This window comes from Apodemus sylvaticus, chromosome 7 (genome assembly GCF_947179515.1).
Source record: "Apodemus sylvaticus chromosome 7, mApoSyl1.1, whole genome shotgun sequence".
Lineage (NCBI taxonomy): Eukaryota > Metazoa > Chordata > Mammalia > Rodentia > Muridae > Apodemus > Apodemus sylvaticus.
Genome location: NC_067478.1, coordinates 53,933,556 through 53,942,719, shown reverse-complemented (window position 1 = coordinate 53,942,719; position 9,164 = coordinate 53,933,556).

Here is a 9,164-nt window from a genome sequence, read left to right as displayed (position 1 = left end):
GCCTACCTCTGCCTTCCAGAGTGCTGGGATTACAGGCATAAAGACTATCTTATGATCTTACTAACTTGGTGTCAACCACTACGGGTGGGCCAGGCATTGGCGGTCAAAGGAAACAGGCAAGACAAATCCAGAAGAGAACTCAAGTCCTGAGGTGGTGGGCATGGGGCAGGATTGAAATAAGTGCTGAGGTGTCCAAGTACTCTTTGGCTGGGACAGGAGAAATGCAAGTCCTAGTTTAGCCTGGGCTACATGATCAGTCAGGCCAGCTTGGGCTTCACCATGAATTTAGTCGGGAAAACAGTCCCTGTGTGCAGAAGGCCCTGGATTCCACTCAGTGCCAGGGAAGGGTTAGGTGGGGTAGACAAAGGAGACTGATGAAGAAAGTATGAATTATTCATGAAACATATTGTGGTAAACATATATTTGAAACATCAGCAAAGTTACCACTGAAGAAACAAAATGCCAGGTTTATTTATGGTAAATAAAGTTCTGAAGTGTTGTATCATTAAGATTATTATCAAGAAACTTGTAGGAATGTTAGAATTGCCAGTGTTAGCCTACTTTGGGGGACACACACACACCACATTGAGAAAAGCTGGGCTATATCAAAGATTCAGGCTCTAACCCAGGAAAATGTAAAGATGTAGGCCTTTTCCACAGGCACCCCAGTTGGATAAAAAACTGATTCTAAACTGAATGGCCTGAGCTAGGATGACTCAGTCTTAAAAGGATGGAAATCTTTTGTGAGAGAAGAGAGGCCTGTGTGGTAGAGGGCAGAGGTGAACATCTAGTATCCTCTCCAGACACTCCTTACCCTATTTTTTGTGACAGAAGGAATTCATTCATCTAGTTTGACTTCCAATGAGCTCCAGGGATCAATGTGTATGTGGGTCCTGGGGATCTGAACTTGGGTGCTCATACTTGAGCTATAGACATTATAATGACCCTAATGTCTTCTCGGACCCTAATGTCTCCTCACCCACAACCTCAGGCAAACAGAAGAGAGGGGGGCAAGCATAGGTGGGACTGGGACAAGATGGTGAGAAGTGAGGAGACGGGCCACATACCCAGGCAAGGCCATTCGTAACCCTAAATATTTCTCACATTTCCAAAGTAGACTAAGAGTGACACTTCCAGCCTGACAGCGTCAAGAGCTCTATGAACACACTGCTTATAGACACTAGCGAAAATATCAAAGCAAAAACAAGCCTGGCGCTGGTGGTATGCACCTTTAATCCCAGCGCTTACGAAGCAGAGGCAGGCCAATCTCTGAGTTCAAGGCCAGTCTGGTCTACAGAGTGAGTTGCATGACAAGGGTTTCATAGAGCAACCTTGTCTCAAAAAACAAAGAAAGAAGAAAGAGAGAGAGAGAGAGAGAGGGAGAGAGAGAGAGAGAGAGAGAGAGAAAGGAAGAAAGAAAGAAAGAAAAGAAAGAAAGAAAGAAAGAAAAGAAAGAAAGAAAGAAAGAAAGAAAAAGAAAGGGAAAGGAAAAAAAGAAAGGAAAAAAGAAAGAAAAGAAACGGGGTGGAGGGAGAGAGAGGGAGGAAGCGTGCTGCATTTTGATGAGTGGTGTATTTGACTGTATTAGTTACTTTTCTATTGCTGTATGTGCTGGTTAGTTTTTATGTCAATTTGACACACGCTAGAGTCAGTTTGGAAGAGAACCTCAACTGAGAAAAGCAATAGTGCTCCTTTTTTTTTTTTTTTTTGACAATTGTTGTGGGAGGACCTAGCTCACTGTGGGCCATGCTACCCCTGAGCTGGTGGTTCCGGATTCTAGACAGCAGAAAACTGAGTGAGCCAGTCGGCAGTATTCCTGCAATGGCCTACCTCCAGGTTCCTTTGTTCCTTCTCTGTTCTTTGACTTCTCTGCATGTGGACTGTAATCTTCTAATTTCAAGGTGAAATAAACTTTGCAAGTTGCTTTCGATCATGCTGTTTTATCAGATCAATAGAAACCCTACAACATGATATCACACCATCATCAAGGCAACTTATAAAAGAAAGGGTTTGTTTGGGCTTTTGTTTCCAGAAGGAGTAACCATGACAGAGTGGGGACAGCAAGCTTGACAGCCAGAGCAGCAGAGGAGCGCTCACGTCTCACGGCAAGCAGGCAGCGCAAAGAATACATTTAAAATGATGCAAATCTTTAAACTTCCTGCCTCCTGTAACATAGTCCTTCTAATAAGGCCTTGCCTATCTCATTTAAACCACCACAGTTATTTAAAGCAGTATCTACACACACACACACACACCAGTTTCCCAATTGAACAACACAAGAAGCCTGACTCTAGCCTTTGTGGCCAAGAACACGGGGTTCCACTGCCTCGGCCCCAGGTGGAGTGCACACTTTCTGGGCGCAGACAGACGTTGGTTTCTCACCTAGCTTTCAGCATTGTTGCTCAGAATGAACACAGCCAACAGGGAGAGACTCCCTCCTACCCTGCCCCGACTCCTGGCTCCCTGTGAGTGCTGTGCTGCTGTACACTGGGTCCTCAGCTGCCATAAGCTAGGCCTGCGAGGTCGTGGCTCACATGGAGAAAAGCTGGCTCATGAGACTTGCCTTTTAGTGACCCATTGAGAAAGGACATCTCTCAGTGACAGGTGGACCTGTCATCCCCACCCCACCTCCAGAGCCTTGTCTCTGAGGTTTCACTGGGAACAAAGCAGATCATAAAAGTTTTTTCCTAAAGGAACTAACCTTGCCTGCAGATGTTTAAGAGAAGTTTAAAGCAAAATGTTGTGGAGGTTAAAGTCAACGGGAATTAGAGGAAATCTGGTAGGTTGGCTGGAGATAGACTGAAGAGTAGGCCCTGGGTTGAACTGGAGAAGATTCAACTAAGAGGAGTCTGTTACCAGATAAATGTCAGCCATTGACCTTAAGAATTATCCTTTCAGAGGAGCCCAAAATGGACTGGACATTTTCCCAGTGTGGAAAGCAATTTATGCATATGGCAATGCTGAAGACACTGGAGCTTAGCAGCTGAATGTGTTCAAGAAGGAGACACAACGTGCCACAGCTGACAGCGGGCACAGGAGAGCTTGGATGGGGAGAAGGTGAAAACAGACAAGTAGTGTCATTGAGATAATACAGGCACTGAGAAATAAGTCCAGCTGATTAACAGCAAGAAGGAACAGTCCCAGAACTGCTGCGATATATTGTCAACAAATTCAGACCTAGAAAAAAAAAGCATTCCCAAGATTTGTGAAGAAATATGAACATGTGGTTCATGCCAGGGTTAGAGTGTGATGTGTCTCTCATGGTTCTGCAAAGTGGGGTGGCTCTGTGAAAAGGGCAGGCACGGATTTGCTGCCTGACCCAGGTAAGAGGAATACAATCACTTCCAAAGCAAGGCCCTCTCCAGCAATGGCTCCAGGCCTTACTGCAGAGCCTGTATGCTCCTCACATGGGAACCCACCCATCCTAAGCATGATCAGTTAAGGCCTACTCGCTTGAGCATGCTCAGTTTAAGATCATGGAGCAGGTGTGTCCAGTCTGCAATCTGCATCCCACCGGGATAGCTGTAAATGCAGCCCAACACAAAGTCATAAAATCCTCCCATTATACACTTTTTTCTAACTAGCTCGATTACAGTTTTTCAAGATGAACCTTCCCAAAAGAGACATGACAATACTTGCAGTATCCAAAGGTTTGGCATACCTGGGGGAATGCCTCTAAGCTCGACCAGCTTGTACTACAAAATTTTATCACAAAATTAAGGGCATTTTGCTGGTGTGTTGTCACAGGAATCTGTCTCTGAAGGTGCCTGCCTCGAGGAGTGGCCAGCATCACATCTGTTAAAAGCTTGAAGCCCAGCTGTTGTGCTCTTGAAAGCAGTGGTAGAAACCTTAGGGATGGGACCTAGCTAACGAAATAGAGCAACAGGGCTCTACGGGTTGTTGCTGAAAGATTACAATTGTATCCTTTCTGCTTAGTGTCTATGCTGAGGCCAGCTACCTGCTCCACCCACCAAGTGCTCCTGCTTCTCTGAGATGTTCAGTCTCCCCTTGGGCAACACAACCAGCCAACTGTGGGCACAAACCTGTGAACCAAAATAATTCTTTCTTCCTTTCAAATTGTCTCTTTTAGATGTTTGTTGTATAGCGTAAAATTAACATGCATATTAGAATGCCCCACTAGCCGGGGGGGTGGTGGTGGTGGTGGTGGTGGCAGCGGCGGCAGTGGAGGCGGCGACGGCGCACACCTTTAATCCTAGCACTTGGGAGGCAGAGGCAGGCAGATTTCTGAGTTCGAGGCCAGCCTGGTCTACAGAGTGAGTTCCAGGACAGCCAGGGCTACACAGAGAAATCCTGTCTCAAAAAAAACCAAAACAACAAACAAACAAAGCCCCACTACAGGAAGAGGCAGGTGGATCTCTGAGTTCAAGGCCAGCCTGATCTACATAGTAAGTTCCAGAACAGCCAAGGCTACATAGAAAGACCCTGTACCCTGTTTTTAAGAAAAAGCACTCCCGGGGCAGGAGAGATGGCTCAGTGGGTAAGAGCACTGACTGTTTTTCCAAAGGTCATGAGTTCAAATCCCAGCAACCACATGGTGGCTCACAACCATCCGTAAAGAGATCTGATGCCATCTTCTGGTGCATCTGAAGACAGCTACAGTGTACTTACATATAATAAATGAATCTTTAAAAAAAAAGAAAAAGCACTCCCATGGAGTCACAAGTGACAGAAGAAGAGTGGGAAACAAAAATGGGGGTGGGGGTGGGGAAAGGCCAGTAAATAGAGCAAATATGGTAGACTTTGTGATCATCCTGCCACCACCTCCCAGGTGCTGGGATTACAGGTGTAAACCATCACACTTGGCTCTCAAGATTCTTCTGATTTTATTCAGTTTGTGTTTGTTTTTGAGACAGAACCTCCACAGAACATATGAATGTGAATCCCTATCTGAATAACAAAAACAATTAATTGAGAAATAAGACTATTTATTGTATTTGTCATCACAAGAGAGATAAAGAGAGGGGGTGTTAACACATGTGCAGGTCAGAGGACAACTTGCTGCAGTTGGGTCTCTCCTTCCGCATGGGTTTCAGGGATGAAACCCCAGTCGTTAGGCTCCGTGGTGGGTTCCTCTACCCACTGAGCCACCTCACTGGCCCAAAATTGATGGTTTTAAATAGTTGATTAGAAATGAATGCGTGCTTCAAATCTACAACTTAATGTGTTCACATTTAGGAGCCTGCTGGAGGGAGAGCACACCCAAGGCGAACAGAATGGAGGGAATGGTAAGGAAGAGATAAAAGTGTTCAGAGAAAACAAACGGGTATATAAACACAACTGACAAATTTTCAATCAAGTTGACTACACAATATGAGAAAAAGTTGTAAATTACCACAATCAGGAATGAAGGAGGGGAGAGGGTGTGTCTTCCTCAGCCAAGCCAGGACTAGACGGAGGCAAAGGAGAAGTCTGAAAAACTGGGACTCAAGGAGTGTCGGTTCCTGGGCCACACAGCAGCGCAGCGCCTGCGGTGAGCACAGGCTGCTCTCAGGCCTCATCCAGCATCGGGGTGAAGTCGAGCCCCACCTACAGCTTTGCTCCAGCAAAGCAGAAGATGATTCCCCAGCAAGGCAAGTCTGAGGACCACAGACCTGGGGGATCGGAATGACTTCCCAAGAAAGTGAAGGCATGAGTAAGAATCTCACCACAAACAAGTCCAGCTCTAGGGCCTTCGAGTTTCACTGTATGCTGGAAGAAGAAGGCGCTGCAGTCTTTCACCGAGTCCTCTTAAAAACAGAGAGATAAGGGGCTCAGGGGCTAAAAGCACTGTCTGCTGCTCTTTTAGAGTTCAGTTCCCAGCAACCATATGGTGGCTCACAACCATCTGATGCCCTCTTCTGGAACACAGGTGTATATGCAGATAGAGCACACATATACACAAAATAAAATGATTGATAGATAGATAGATAGATAGATAGGAAAAAGATTCTAACTTTAGAGAGAGAGAAAGGCATACATTTCATAACACTCAAAGGTCAAACAGAACACAGCACAGACAAAGCTATCTCACACCTTCCAAGGACTCCTAGCCCCAAACAGGATATTACACACCAAACCAATAAATTAATAATAATAATAATAATAATAATAATAATAATAATGAGGATCATACACCTTAGCCAAGTTGGCCTACCCAGAAGTCAAAAACAGCTTAAAATTAAAAAACAATAAAACTGTCAGGCTCTGTGACATGTACCTATAATCTCAGATGCTTAGAAGGCTGAAGCAGGAGAATTTTGAGTTTATGGGCAGAGTAACAACCTAGAGAGTCCCCAATCTCAAATATATATCCACTCACAAATCAATAAAACAGCCTATTCAAAAAATCTTTATTTTTTTAATATTTTTATTTTCTATATTCTTTGTTTATATTCCAAATGATTTCCCTTTTCCCAGATCACCCCTCCCCATATGTCCCATAAACCTTCTTCTCTCCATCCATTCTCCAATCACCTCCCTCCTTTTTCTCTGTCCTTATATTCCCCTCCAATGCTAGATCAATCCTTTCCAGGATCAGGACCCTCTCCATACTTCTTCATGGGAGTCATTTGTTATGTGATTTGTTCCTTCGGTATTCAGAGTTTCTGGGCTAATTAATATCCACTTATCAGAGATTGCATTCCATGTGTATTCTTTTGTGATTGGGTTACCTCACTTAGGATGATATTTTCCAGATCAAACCATTTGCCTAAAAATTTTGTGAATTCATTGTTTCTAATTGCTGAGTAGTATTTCATTGTGTAAATATACCACATTTCTGTATCCATTCCTCCTTTGAGGGGCATCTGGGTTCTTTCCAGCTTCTGGCTATTATAAATAAGGCTGCTATGAACATAATGGAGCATGTGTCTTTATTGCATGCCGGGGAATCCTTTGGGTATATGCCCAGAAGAGGTATAGCAAGGTCCTCCGGAAGTGTCATGTCCAGTTTTCTGAGGAACCGCCAGACTGATTTCCAAAGTGGTTGTACCATCTTACAGCCCCACCAGCAGTGGAGGAGTGTTCCTCTTTCTCCACATCCTCGCCAATACCTGCTGTCTCCTTAGTTTTTGACCTTAGCCATTCTGACTGGTGTAAGGTGAAATCTCAGGGTTGTTTTGATTTGCATTTCCCTAATGACTAATGATGTTGAGCACTTCTTAAGGTGCCTCTCGGCCATCCGAATTTCTTCAGGTGAAAATTCTTTGTTTAGATTTGTACCCCATTTTTAATAGGGTTATTTGGTTCCCTGGGGTCTAATTTCTTGAGTTCTTTGTATATATTGGATATTAGCCCTCTATCAGATGTAGGGTTGGTGAATATCCTTTCCCAATTTGATGGTTGCCGTTTTGTCCTTTTAACAGTGTCCTTTGCCTTACAGAAACTTTGTAATTTTATGAGGTCCCATTTGTCAATTCTTGATCTTAGAGCATAAGCTATTGGTGATCTGTTCAGGAACTTTTCCCCTGTGCCCATGTCCTCAAGGGTCTTCCCCAGTTTCTTTTCTATTAGTTTCAGTGTATCTGGTTTTGCATGGAGGTCCTTGATCCACTTGGAGTGAATGCTATCCACTACATAAACAAACCCAAAGAAAAAAACCATATGTTCATCTCATTAGATGCAGAAAAAGCATTTGACAAAATTCAGCATCCTTTCATGCTAAAAGTCTTGGAAAGAACAGGAATTCAAGGCCCATACCTAAACATCATTAAAGCAATATACAGCAAACCGGTAGCCAACATTAAACTAAATGGAGAGAAACTTGAAGCAAACCCACTAAAATCAGGGACTAGACAAGACTGTCCTCTCTCTCCATATCTTTTCAATATAGTACTTGAAGTTCTAGCTAGAGCAATTAGACAACATAAGGAGGTCAAGGGGATACAAATTGGAAAGGAAGAAGTCAAATTATCACTATTTGCAGATGACATGATAGTCTACTTAAGTAACCTGAAAACCTCCACCAGAGAACTCCTACAGCTGATAAACAACTTCAGCAAAGTGGCTGGTTATAAAATCAACTCAAGCAAATCAGTTGCCTTCCTATACTCAAAGGATAAGCAGGCTGAGAAAGAAGTTAGGGAAATGACACCCTTCACAATAGCCACAAACAATATAAAGTATCTTGGTGTGACTCTAACCAAACAAGTGAAAGATCTATACGACAAGAACTTCAGGTCTCTGAAGAAGGAAATCGAAAAAGACCTCAGAAAATGGAAAAATCTGCCATGCTCGTGGATTGGCAGGATTAATATAGTTAAAATGGCCATCTTGCCAAAAGTGATCTACAGATTCAATGCAATCCCCTTCAAAATCCCAACTCAGTTCTTCACAGAGTTAGAAAAAGCAATTCTCAAATTCATCTGGAATAACAAAAAACCCAGGATAGCTAAAATTATTCTCAACAACAAAAGAAATTCCGGGGGAATCAGTATCTCTGACTTCAAGCAATACTACAGAGCAATACTGTTAAAACTGCATGGTATTGGCACAGTGACAGACAAGTGGACTGATGGAATAGAACTGAAGATCCAGAAATGAATCCATACACCTATGGTCACTTGATCTTCGACAAAGGAGCCGAAAACATCCAGTGGAAAAAAAGATAGCCTTTTCAACAAATTGTGCTGGTTCAATTGGAGGTCAGCATGCAGAAGAATGTGAATTGATCAAAAAATCTTTATTGTGACACACTGTATCAGATAAGAACAAAGCCAGCCCGGCTGTCTCAAGCTTGGTGCTCCCTGCCTCAGTCCCCCCCCCCCTCTCCCCCCCCCCCCCCCCCCCCCCCGTGCTAAGACCCGCCATCACCGGCCACCTGGCCTGGTTATTTATAATTTCTGACCATGGATCCTTACGTTGTTTTTATTCAGCGTTTGAAGTTCTGTTGTTTTTCTGTTTCACAATGTGGGGCTCTATGGACAGACTCCATTAGACTCCATTACCCACGTACCCATTGTTACATGAGTAGCCCACTGTTAGAATGACTGTAGTTTGTTTTTCCCATGGATATGTGGTAAGGCAGGGCTCAGACAGTAGCTTAGTTTATAAAGTACTCTCAGTGCAAGCCTGAGGACCTGCCTTCAACCGGCCTGCCCTCCCCCCACCCCGCCCCCCCGAATTTACATTTTAAAAGCCAGGTGTTGAGGGCTCTGTAAAGCCAG